General features: G+C 44.2%; 1 protein-coding gene across 1 annotated transcript in view; it reads left to right on the plus strand.

Annotated features, from left to right (window-relative positions):
• The window catches only part of STOX2 (storkhead box 2), a 200,589-nt gene that overhangs the window by 90,543 nt on the left and 96,421 nt on the right, over positions 1-13,625 (plus strand). The window lies entirely within an intron of this gene.

Genomic DNA, 13,625 nt, shown 5'->3' on the forward strand with positions numbered 1-13,625 from the left:
ATTTAAAAATGACTGATCTTCCTGGTAACTACTCTTGTCTCCCCACTTTAGATTTATTTATTTGCTCCTATAAAGCAAAACTTACATATTTTTTTTTGACTAATTATCTTGAAAGTAGGGTGACCAGATGTCCCTGTTTGCCCAGGAGGGCACGGGTTTAAGCATTTTGTCCTAGTCTAATTAACAGCATCCTTTCTGCTTTAAAGAGTGTCCTGGTGGAATAATAAATAATATGGTAACTCTAAGGACAGCTGCTGCAAACGGTTTTTAGGTTATAGCTACTCCTCTGTGTTCGAACTAGAGGGTCCACAGCACCTTTAAAATAACCAGATGAATAGTAATAGGAAGACTGAAGATTATTATCCACAAGTCTAATTACTTCAACTCCTAAATATTGAAAGAAAGCTAAAGAAATATTTCAAATGCACTTAGCAGAAATTATTGAACAACTGCATCTGTGTGCTTTTCACTCCATATTAAAGTTTAAAATGTTGTTAGTAATTATTACATGATATTACCTAAAAGTGCTATTTTCGCTGGAAGTAGAAGTAGTTATTCTTAAATAGAGGCTGGAATTTCCATATCTGGGGCTTTTTTTTTTTTTTTACGATTTTTGTAATTTGATAGAATGGGAAACTATTGGAGCTTGGCTTCTTTTTTGATACATGATTTTAATTGTTCATATGTAACATTTCCTTAAATTACAGGAAGGCACATGTTGGAAAAAAAGATCCATCCTTTAAAATCCATCTGTGGTCTAGTGTGGTTTTTTTTCCACTGGCTTGGGAAACAGTTCTGCAGTGACCTGCAAACAGAACTGAAGAAAGAAAACTTTCCAGATTGATTAGTCTGAAGGAGGCGTGTGGATTTAACTCTAGATCTCACGCACCGTCTGCACAAAGCAGCCCAGGGAGTCATTTGAATCATCTGCAGAAATTCGTCTTCTGTTTTACATGCGCCCCTATTCATAAAAACTTATTAATAAGGTAACAGAAATTTGGGAGCTCTTCCAGCAATATAAAAATGTATGTGAACTTCACTCATACTATGGAAAAGCAATGAGTAGATGAGCCTTTGAACCGCTCACATCAGTCCTTCCAGAGGCAGGTGGGTGGGGAGGGAAACTTCTGGACTGGGAATCTCAAGGATGGAAACCTGGGTCTTCAACCTCTGTATGGCTTCGGGCAAATCCCTTACGGCCTTTGGGTCTTCGTTTCTTTGTTTTTATGTTTTTAACTCCTGCCTTGCTCACCTCAGACCCCAGAGACTCAATAACCTGTAAAGTCCAGTGCAAACAGAAGGCATCATGTATTATTCCTTAGTTCCAAGTGGATCTGAAGGACAACGCAATAGATATAATATTAGGTCCCTTATGATCCCAAATCCACTTTACATATCCATGGCATTTGTTGCATTCTGCTAGGACCACCACAGCACTGAAGAGGGTCTCAAATTAGCACGGCACTGCACGCATTTATTGAGGGCCTACTTTTGGAAAGGCACAAGGCATCCCTGATTACTAGAGTGAAGCTGTCCCCGGCCACTCCATTTTAAATCGCAAAACTTCAGCCTCCGTGTTTGTCCCTGGCTTTACTTTCTTCCGTGGCAGTATTGCTATTTCACGTTCTCTGTAACTTATTACTTTATTTGTTTATTGTTGTCTCTTCCCATGAGGATGCAGACTCCTTAGTGACAGAACGTTTGTCCTTATGGCTGTGATTTTGTTATCCCAGAACTGACAGCCCCTATTAGCACATAGCAGGTGCTCAGCGCACAGTGGTTCCGTGAGCAAAATGTCCTTGGTCTCAAGGAGTATACAAACCAGGGAGGCAGTTGGAGGCTCTGTGCAATATTATATTGTATTACAGTGGCTTCCCACTGTGCCGGAGAACGGGAACGGGAGGGCTGAGGGAGGGAGAAGGTGGAAGGTTTAAGTAAGAGTACTGACCACAGTTTGAATCTTAAAGGATGAGTGAGAGGTTTGCAGGAGGATAAAGAGGTGAGAGGCATCTCGGGGAAGCGGGGCGGCTTCCAAGAAGGTCCAGAGAAGGGAAATGACGTTGTTGAGGAGTGGCCATAGTTCAGCCTGTTGTGCACATTGCAATGCACACCCCAGCTGATTCGTTGGGCCTTCAGGAGAAAATGCAAGGGCTTGTATTCATATTGCTCTTCTGAGTAAAAGGTACAACAGCAATGAAGACTGACAGATGGAAGGCAGGACCCGCACTGGGTGAATGTGTCGGGTGGCTGTGTGTCACCTGGGATGGGTTTTGGGAGTACATGACATGGAGGCCGTTTCTGTGTGGCCCCGTGCTGTGTGTGTGTGTGTGTGTGTGTGTTTTAATTTTTAATTTAAATTCAATTTAGTTAACATACAGTGTATTATTAGATTCAGGGGTAGAATTTAGTGATTCATCAGTTGCGTATAGTACCCAGTGCTCATTACATCCAGTACCCTCCTTAATGTCTATCACCCAATTATCCCTTCCCCCCACCCGCCTCCCCTCCAGCAACCCTGTTTGTTTCTGTAGTTAAGAGTCTCTTGTTTGTCTCCCTCTCAATTTTCATCTCATTTTATTTTTCCTTTCTTTCCCCTATGTTCATCTGTTTTGTTTCTTAAATTCCACATATGAGTGAAATCATATGGTATTTGTCTTTCTCTGACTTATTTCGCTTAGCATTTAATACCCTCTAGTTGCATCCACGTCGTTGCAAATGGCAAGATTTCACTCTTTTTGATGGCTGAGTAATATTCCATTGTATATATACATCACATCTTCTTTATCCATTCACTGTCAATGGACATCTAGGCTCATTCTATATTTTGGGTATGGTGGACATTGCTGCTATAAACATTGGGGTGCACGTGCCCCTTCAAATCAGTATTTTTGTATCCTTTAGATAAATACCTAGTAGTGCAATTGCTGGGTCGTAGGATAGCTCTGTTTTTAACTTTTTGAGGAACCTCCATACTGTTTTCCAGAGTAAACTGAAAAACACCAGTTTGTATTCCCACCAACAGCATAAGAGGGTTCCTCTGTCTCCAGCTGTGTTTTACTTTTAGGATATTACTCTCTGTTGCAGATTATCTATGCTCAGAAAGTGGATTTACAGCTCACACAATCTTCACATTTTGTCATGAGGTTAGGAGTAACCATGAGAAGAATTTCAAACACACAAAGGCGGCTGGTTATCTTGCGGCAGAACACTTTAAGGAGTTGTTCAACATAAAGATAACAGTATTTTTCATTATAAAATGATAAGAGTTAACAATTTCGCTGGTACAAGGTTGATACTACTCACTACAACCTGAGGAACCCACCAATACTGTGATTTTAGCTAGTCTTCTGTAGTTAGTCAAGAATGAGCGGAACATTCACGGAGACATTGTGTCGGGTTGTGACCAAAATCCTGGTGGGTCCAAGGGAGAACTCAGCCTAACTACTGAGGCTTGACTGGGGAAGCAGATATTTCTCACTGTCCTGTGCACAGCGTAAGCCTGACGTGTATGTGAAAAACGGAAAGAGTTGCTAAATGAATTGTTAATATTACCAGTCCTGTCAATCGGGCAACAACGTTCTACTTTTTCTTCTCTCGATCTGTATGGAGGTGAGGTGACTCAAATTTTTCATTCACTCCATTCACTCAAATTGTTTCATTCTGAAGCTTATTAGATCATGTAAGAAAGTCCAGTATGCAACTGTATGGGTTTCAGAAAAATATTAGGCCTTTCTAGAGGAAGCCTATTCTCTGTGAGAACGTGCCTAGTTGCCTCTGGCCTTGTAAATGGCCATATTTTGGTGTTGTCTTTAATTACTTGAAGTCGTGTGAGTATAACTTTAGGTTCTTTAAATGAACAAAAGTAGCTGTAACACGTGCTATTTTGCAAAGACAGGTTTTCAGTGTAAGGAGGATTAAAAGAGGTGGTTTCATAGCTGGACGTAGGGGCTGCACACCGAGATCATCATGAACGGTGTTCTCTTAGTTGGCTGAACGACCAGATGAAAACTCTTCTGATTTTACTGAAAGGATTTTAAGCATTTTGAAGAGAGACTTGAAGGCTTGATACGAGATTCTCATGGGTACTTTTCCAAAGAAGAGGGCAGAAGATACTACTAACTATGTGGTTTACCTCAGGTAACAGAACTTGTTGAACAGAAGTCAACTGCCTCATGGTCAGTGTCAAAATCTTATCAGCGAAGATGGTTAAATAGTTTTATGATTTCCAGCTGCGTTCACATATGATTTGGGGCTTCTCCATGCTAGTTAATATAAAGACTGAAATGTATAATCTTTTTATGACTATACAGTCTGATTTTTGCCTTCAGCTATTTAATATTGAGCCAAATTACTGATGACAAATTTCCATTTTTAATTGAAAAACTTATTTTGAAGTATGTATTTAGACAAATAAATTAGGCATATGATTGTATATATCTTATTTTAATTGTTGATATTTAAATTTATAATATAGTCTTATTTCACTGAGGATTTTAGGTTACCTTTCATGTATCTTTGGCAAACACACAAAGGCAGCTGGTTATCTTGCGGCAGAACACTGGTACCAGTTTTCTCTTTATGGCCCATTGCTGCTTCCCCAGTGCCTTGCCTCAGGCCTTTGGGACAAAGGCAGGCAGTAGAAAGCAGGAGGAATGTGGTGAGGACTGGGGGTGGTGAGGGTCATGGGATGGATGGGAGGGAGCCCTGAGAGAGAGAAGCGTAGGCTGGTTGATGCCCATGTTCTTGCTCTACGAGACTGGCTGTCTGGGAGCACCATTGACCATGCCTGGAAATGTATGTCAGAAAGCCAGAGGTTGGGAGAACGGGGGTAAAGATGATGAATTTTGTGTAATGAGCAGCTTGAGGTTGATTGTCCGTGGAGAATCTGGGGAAAATATCCAGTTGGCAGTAAGAAGTAGGGATTTGCAGCCTAGGGGAGAGGTCAGATGGTGAGAGTTTAGGGAAAGTTTTCACTTGCGGGGTTAACACTAAGCAGAGGGTGTAGTTGAGCTCAGCTAGGGAGAATGGAGGAACCCAGAGAATGCCAGGGTTTCGGGGGCAGAGGAGAATTGAGAAGTGGGATGAGAGCCTTGGAGAGGGACAGTAAAACAGAGAAAGGAGAGACACACTTTAAGGGGAGAGTGGGGGGCGCCTGGGGGGCTCAGTTGGTTAAGCGTCTGCCTTCGGCTCAGGTCATGATTCCAGGGTCCTGGGGTCGAGCCCCGCCTCGGGCTCCCTGCTCCGCAGGAAGCCTGCTTCTCCCTCTGCCTCTGCCTGCCCCACCCCCTGCTTGTGATCTCTTTCTCTCTCTTTCTCAAATAAATAAATAAAATCTTTAAAAACAATAAAAGAGGAGAGAGTAGGCACCAGTGCCAAGCAAGAACCCAGATAAGGACTAACGTCGTCAATGGATTTTGCAATGGAGAGATTGTCAGTTACATTAGCAAGAAGAATATTGTGTGTGTATAATATTTAGGAATTAGATAATATTGAAAAGTGTGAGAATAAGGGCCGAAATATGTAGCATAAATTATCAGAGCTCCAAAGTTCAGGAAAGGGGAGGGTCCAGAAGTAAAACGACTTCCCGGTTTCTGTGTGTGGAATCACTAGTCCCTAAACCTTGGAGGTATCTCTGATCCTCTCTCCTTGGTCTGTCCTCACCCAACCCCTTGTAAGATCAGCTGTGTAGGTCGGCCGGTTCTAACCCGGCAGTGTTCCCGTCCACACTTCTCCATTCTTCCAGCAAGAACTCAAATTCGGACTCACATCGTGTCAACCACACTATTGCAATAGTCTCCCAGTGGTCTTCTGGGGCAGGTCTCTCTCTTTTCCAGATAATCCTCCACTCTATGGCTGGGTAATTTTTTTTTTTATTTTTATTTAGAGAGGTATAAATTTGAATGCCGTAAAATTCACCCATCTTTAAGTGTTTGATGTGTTTTGATACATTAGTGAAATTTTCAGCCGCAGCCACAGTTCAGTTGTAACAATATTTTCAGCACCCCAAAAAGCTTCCTCCTGCCTGTTTGCAGCCAGTTCCCACTGGATTAAATTTACAAGTGCTACCCAGTTATGTCTCTCCTTTGCTCAGTATTCATTATGCCCCTTTTCCTTGTGAATTATGCACAGACTCATCGGCCCAAGCCCCAAACCCTCCCTCCACCAACTGTCCCAATATACACCCCAGTTGCTCACCATTCGCTACATCTCCCTACCTTTCAGCTGGAGGAGACCATTGGTTTCCTCTGTTGATTTCTGACCAGTATCATTGCTCAGGCTACTTTCTCTGGTTGGTAGAAATGGAGTATTAGAATGGAGTGTCCATTAATATTCATTCATTCATTCATTCATTCATTCATTATATACATTTAAAGAGCAAAACCTTCAGTGTCTGTAAACCTAAAAGAAATCTTAAAAAATTTGTTCTCTCGATCTTTACAAATTCCAATGCATCCTTGAAGGACCCCTTTCCCACTGATACTTTGGTGGCGCCCGACCCTGCTGGTTTGCTTCTGAGCTTGTTCTACGCTTATGGCCTCCCTGATGTTAGCCTGTGTTTTCAAAGGTGATGAAGGAGAAGATGTGTGCAACCAGTGTGGGCAGGTCCATCCAAAGGCCAGTGCGCACTAGCTCGTCTTCCCAGCAACAGTGCACCCACAAAGCCAGTTCTTGAGGGTGGCTTTGTTCCAAGTCCTCTATTCTTTTTCTTCTTACAATTTTGATGAAATATACATGAAACAGTTACCATTTTCATTATGTTTGAGTCAGTGGCATGAAGCACATTCACATTGTTGTGCAGCCATCCACCTCTGGAACTTGTTCATCTTCCCAAATGGAAACTCTCTACTCACTGATCACTAACTCCCCCTCCCCATTCTCCCTAGGCTCTGGTGACCATGAATGTTCTTTCTGTGGCTATGAATTTGTCTACACTAGGTACCTCATTTAAGGGGAATCATACGGTTCTTTTGTGTCTGGCATCTTTCACTTCGCTAATGTGTTCACGGTTCATCCACATTGCGGACTGTGTCAGAATGCCTTCCTCTTTAAGGCTGAGCACCATTCCATTGTCTGGACAAGCCACCTTCTGTTCGTCCATTCGCTGATGGACACTTGGGCTGTTTCCACCTTCTCTGGACTCTCTTCTTGATCCCAGTGACTTCTCCACTTGAATCCAGGTGTGCGGGTCAGTGAATGCCTTAGCTCCTGAGTATGCTCTAGCTGGGCTGGGTGCTGTTTTCTTCTTCCCTTTTTTCTAGCCCAGTGTGTGGATGCTGTGTATTTCAACTCTGCAACTCAGCAGCACCCACCATGTCAGCATGCTCGCTGGTAGCATCCCTGGTGCCCCCGCACCCCTGGAATTAGTCAAAGTAACCTGTTTTGTTAATTTGCTACAAAGCAGGGTTCATAGGTGAACAAAAGGATCTAGAAAGGATTCGGGTTTTTAAAATGCTTCCCTCCCTCAGTGTTCAATATTAATAATAATAATAGTAAAAAAGGATATCTTTTACTGATGCTTTCTACTTGGTAGCAGTGAATCGGCACATTGGTATATTTACCTCAAATCCTTGCTACAACAGTTTAAGAGACATATTATTACCATCACAATTGAAAAAAACAAATGGAACTCAAAGACTAACTTTTCCCAGGCGCCCCCACAAAGATATGAATGCCCGTTACTTGGGCATCCCTGCGCCTCAGTGCCCTCTGTCACTCTACCTGCCATCAGTCTGGTGTCGAGATGTGCATCACATCACAATGGTACCAGCACCCTCCATCAGCAGGCCTCCCAAACTCAGGGCCCTCTTGAATTACTTCTCCTTGGTGAATCCCTCCATCCCTGGACGTTGCTGTCTTTGAGGGTGGCATTCACTGACAACCATTACTCATTACGGCCCTGTCAGGGGTGAATGGCAAGTGACAATGTACCTAAGTGGAGAATAAGAGACATTCAACTTAGATTTTGGTAGCAATGGAAAGCAAATACACACACACACACACACACACGCGCACGCACGCACACACACACACATTCTCATTATTCATAGGAGTTCTCTTAAATGTGTTTTATCCTATGGATTTATCACTTCCTGGAGTGTTTCAGCCACCACCTGTCTAGCATCTTCTTAGAAAGACCGTAAATGCTGGAGCTTTCTGTTAAAATTGTAACTAGCAGTTTGGAGCCTGGGTTAGGAAGACAAAATGTGGACAGAAGTGCCCTGGGGGATAAATCCTTGGTCAGCTACCTTAGTTAGCTGTCTTTGGAGGCCAGCATATCCCAGGCCCTATGGATGCACAAACATATATATCTAGGGACGTAGGAGTGTAGATATGTGTCCCATAAGAAATTCCCCCAATTTTCCATCTCACAAGCCTCTGAAAAAGCCCTAGTCCTTCAGGGGCATGCTCTTTTCCAGATTCCTTTAGCTTTATAACCTCGGCCCCACAAGTGCCTGACTTCAAGGTGCGTCTATCTCTCTCTCTCTCTCTTTTTGACTAATCAGCTTATTAGTCAAAGTAACCTATTGATATCATCTGTAAATCATGTTTCCAAAAGAAGCAGAAAGAGAAATTACTATCAGACTCGGAATTCTGATTTTTAGGAGCACCTGGGTGGCTGAGTTGGTTAAGCATCTGACTCTTGATTTCAGCTCAGGTCATGATCTCAGGGTTGTGAGATTGAGCCCCGTGTCGGGCTCTGTGCTGGCCCTGGAGCCTGCTTAAGATTCTCTCTCTCCCTCTGCCCCTTCCCGCTCATGCTCTTGCTCTTTCTCTCTCTCTAAAAAAAAAAAAATAAATAAAAATAATAAAATTAAAAATCAAAAAATTAAAAAAATTCTGATTTTTATTTGACAAATATTTTAATCACAAAGGTCCATGCATGTATCACATAACATACATGGATGACTATTTCCTTTCTGCACACTTTAGGTCTCTTACCATACCAGTCATACTTGGGCAGAAAAATGAGGCCACAGGCAACTTTGGCTACAGTTTGAATGGACTGCTCCTTGAATGTTCCAGTTTGAGGAGCCTAATATGCCAATGGAAATTGCTAGTGTCCTGTTGGTGGGCATCTCTGCATGCCAGGGTATTGTGTGCTTAGGAGGCCCTGGATTGAAATTCATCTTTTCTAGGCCACAGGGTCAAGGCTTAGAGCTGTTACCACTTAGGTTTATGTTTGTGTTCATTTCTCACTCATATCAACCTTTACTCCAGTGATTCGGTTTCTCCCAGATCTATTCCACATTCAGTCTATATAGTCAGTATGGGCTTTCTAATGTCTGAGGGGGGCTTTCTGTGCACAACAAAGATCGTTAACAGCTACTTAAGTCTTTAATTAGTGTTCAGTATGCTAGAGGTAACAAATTCAAAAAATCAAATTTTCTTTTACCAGAGATACACACTGAAAAAAATAAAGATGTCCTTAAGTTTTTAGATTCCGTTAGCTCTGTTTGTAAATTTAAAAGAATAAAATAAAATAAAAACTGTAACTCTTGGGGGAACTTTGAAAAACATCTGATTAATTCAAATTGAAGACTGAAGTCCCTTTACTCAACAATTAGTTCCATTTAGAAACACAGTTAAGTACATCCTCTTGAAAACTTAAATTGCATTTATAAATTTGGTATATTTAATTTTTAAAAAGCACTTAGTATGTCTGACTGGGCAGGCTTCAAACCAAATTTTCCAGAGTACTCACCCTGGCTTCATTAGTCATCAAATACATGCCAGGCATTGCTAGCCACTGGAGATACAGCGAACAAAACAGAACAATGAGCAGCAATGAATAAAACAGAAAAATCCCTTGCCTTCATGGAGTTTATATTCTTATAACTCTTAACCTCATTAAACTCTTAAAAACCTAATAAACCAAAGTTTTAAATAAGAATTTCAAAGTCAGAGTTCTTATACCTTTGAACTTAAAATTGTGAGTCTAAAACCAATTGTACATTTCAATTAGAATCACAAACCAGATGTGTATCTAATTAGTGTCTATAATCCGATGGTCTTTAATCTGATACGTATATACCAACTGTACAAATGATTCTTAAGCCTGATTTAAAAAATACTAATACTGTAAACTTGATTTGCTTTATCATTTCTCCATTTATTTCTAAACTTTCGAGTACTGAATCCTGGGTTATGCAGCTGAGCTTCTGTGATGTTCCTAACCCAGTTCCTAACCCAGATACCTGATCGTCTCATGTAGGTTGAGAGACTTGAAACTAGTAGGACTGGGGACCTCCAGGTCACATATGACCAGAGTGAACGTTTCCGTGGAACAGATGGACACGCTGAGCCAGATTTTAACAGTGACTAAAATAACAGGATTCCACATCTACTTTCTCCAGACAAGATTGGTTTCATAATATGCTGTTTGCTAGATTCAAGCCTTAACTTCATAATCTTTTTTGATGTTGTCATCTGATTTGGATGGATAAATTACATAACTATCCCTACCTCTCCTACTTTACTATCTGATTCCATTCAGCTAACCCAAACTATTCTAATTCTTCGGTGTCTGGCCCTTTGGCCTTGCCTCCAAGGATACTCTGTTTAGGTGTACTAGAAGATGCCATTCCCCTGCAAGGCCAGCATTCAGAGGCGGCTGAGTGTCGCTCTCCTCCCCACATCTCCATCAACCCACCCCATTTTTTTCCCCCCATGCACACAATGACTATTTTCTCAGTTTTAAGTCAAGGGCAATTCAAGCTTGCTCTCCAGAAAATTCCTGGCTGACCCCTCCCTTTGAACAGATTCTCTCTGTTGAGCCCCTTCTATATAGAAATTCTAAAACTATCATTGCTTCTTTGCTTAAAGCTCTTCAGCAATTCACACTGCACTTGGGATAGAATACAAAACCCTTAATGCAAGTCCTTGCACGATCTGGCTCTCGCCTTCCTCCATGACCTCATCATACGCCTTTCTCTCTTATGCTCCACTTCCAGCCACACTGGCCTTCTTTAACTTCTTCCAACAGAAGCTACCCTTCTTTCCTACCTCAGGTCCTTTGCATGTACTGTTCCCAGTTTCTGAGACACCATTTTTCCCTACTCTTTGCTTGGATGACTCCTCATCCCATAGGTCTCAGATGAACTGTCATTTTTTCATAGAGGTTATTCTTCTTTGTAGAACGTGGCACACTTTGTGCATTTATTTGCTTACTACTGAGACCTTAAACTGCGTGGAGCCGTGTGTGGTGTTCTGTTTGTCCAGCGCCCATCACAGTGCTGGCATATTCTAGATAGTCAATAATTCCTTGCTGAATGAGTAAATAAATACCACAGTTGCCACAGCAATCACCATTAGCCTTCAGTCGTAACTTGTAATCATTCATATCACCACTTTTGGCTCATGGGAGGTACTGAGTAATTGTATGTTGAATTGGATTGAGATATCAATATCTCGTGCATTCATTAATATAATTATTTTATACTACCTCTATGGTTCTTTGCACATTTAGCCTTCTATTGCTTCTAAAGCTGTAGTCTTTCTGTTCTTAGAAGATCTGTTACAGTAAAGAAGACATTTTAGCAAAATGTGCCTTTTGGGGGGACTAACCTTTCCTAATTTTTAAAAAATGTCACTGACCATTAGCTAATTGTCTTACAGATAGTACTAAATTTTGATTAGTGTAAATATAAGTTCCGTATGATAGTGATTTTGTTTGCTTGTTTGTTTACCCCCCAGCATCCCAAGAGTTGGATTAGTTCCACCGGCCCCAGGTGACAGAGGGCAGCCTTAAGATACTGAATGGAAGCTCTAGTTCTAGATTATCTAATGCTTGTGGTTTAAACCCCGCCCCCTCCGCATAGTTCTTCAAGAACCTTGGGCCCCCTTCCCCCCGCCCCCCCTCCCCGAAAGACTTCAAGCCTCGGAATAGCACCGAATTGCGCTAGAACTCTTGAGTCTTAACCATTTAGAGCCTGCTGTTTTTCTGGGTTTTGTTTTTTTGCGGTATCATCCTGTTAAGATCATAGCCCCATAAAGATTTCGCGTATCCTTATCTCTGCACCTTGGCAGCTGTGGCTACGAAACTACAGCATAAAAAAAAAAAAAAATGATTTTGAACGTTGCATCGTTAGTAATTTTTTAAAAAGCGCAAAAAAAGGTAAAATAAAATACAATGCTGAGAAAGAAAAATCAGTTATTTTTGTTGTTTATAACGCCCGAGCATTTTTGGAAACCCAAATGGGGGTATGGGCGTTTTGAAAAAACGGCCGCGGCACAGCGTCGTCGGGGTTCGCAGCATTGTGACCGCGCGCCTTTAACTCGGCGTGACCTCGGCGTCCCGGGCCCCGCGCCTCCCTCCCCTCCCGCGTCGCGCGCATTGTTGTCCTTTAGCGATTGGTTGCTGGACCCGAAGCCGCTGTGCAGAGCCGTGCTGTGTAAAGGACCTGAATGCAAGTTAGCGGGCGGCTAGTGACTTACACGGGGCGTCCAGGGCGAGAGAGGAAGAGCCGGAGGCCACCACCACTGCACTTCCCAGGCGGCGTGGACCAGGCGCCCCGGCGTTTGCGGCTGTCGCAGGAGCCCCCGGTGGCGCCCCCTGCTCCGGCTCTCGCCGACTTCGGGGTTGGCGCAGGTGGGCAAGACAGGGCACCGCCGACCTCGCGGTTCCCACCGAGGGGATTCTGTCTCTCTCTGCGAGGGGGAGGGAGCATCCTAAAAATATGTAAATATCGAAGCGCTGACTTTGGCCTGGGACACCAGCCAAGGTCCCCGCGCCGCCGCAGGGTGTTTTACATGAAAAAGAGAAGCCTGTCAGGATCTGTGCTCTAACTTAAGGCAGCGCGGTGATTAGCATGAGCCTGGGCGGCTGCCCTGCTTCCTGCCCTTCAGTAGCCGTTCTGCGCGCTCGCGACCGAGCAGCGGTGCCACCGTGCGGGTGTGGATCGGCAGGCACGGCCTCGTTGGCAGCCATGGCTCCCGACGCCCCCTCGGCCAGTAAGTAGGAGCATGCATGTGTAGGGGGGCACAGGCGTGTCGGCGCGCGCGCGCGCGCACACACACACACACACGCGCGCACACACACACACACACACACACGCACGCACGCACACCACCCTGAGCCTCGGAAGGAGGAAGATTGACGAGGCGCTGCAGTTGCGAGGACGACTCGGGCTCTTCCTGGATTCCGCAGGAGCTCGCCTGCCGCAGCTGCTGTCTGCAGAGCCTGCTCGGACCCCTGTGCACACGCGCCCCCCATTCGAGCCTCTGTAATGAAGACTGCCTCCCGAGGACTGCCGGAGAGGCAGAGCCAGCCTGCGCCCGCGACTGCGGGCCGCGCGGTCGAAAGGCCCTGGGGGACACGACTTGGACACTGTCAACCCCACGCCTCTCTCTGAGCCGCCGGGTGCGGAGGGTCTTCCGCCGCCCCTCCGGCTTCCCGGGCGCCCGATCCCGGGTCAGCCCCGGAGGCCTCGGCTTCCTCGTTTGTTTGGATCTTTTGTGCCGTGGCTCACAGTTGGCTAAGCACTCCTGCGCTGAATCGGGCCATTGTGTGCGCTCCCATTGCTTTCACGCTGCAAGTCTCGGCGCCCCCACCCCGCCCGCCCCCTCCCCGCCTCCTCCTGGCCGGGGAGCCTGCTAACGTGCCTTTCCCCCCAGGAATCTGGAAG

This window comes from Eumetopias jubatus, unplaced genomic scaffold (assembly GCF_037043125.1).
Source record: "Eumetopias jubatus isolate StellerSeaLion01/CBP00866 unplaced genomic scaffold, mEumJub1_p1.0 scaffold_2, whole genome shotgun sequence".
Classification (NCBI taxonomy): Eukaryota; Metazoa; Chordata; class Mammalia; order Carnivora; family Otariidae; genus Eumetopias; species Eumetopias jubatus.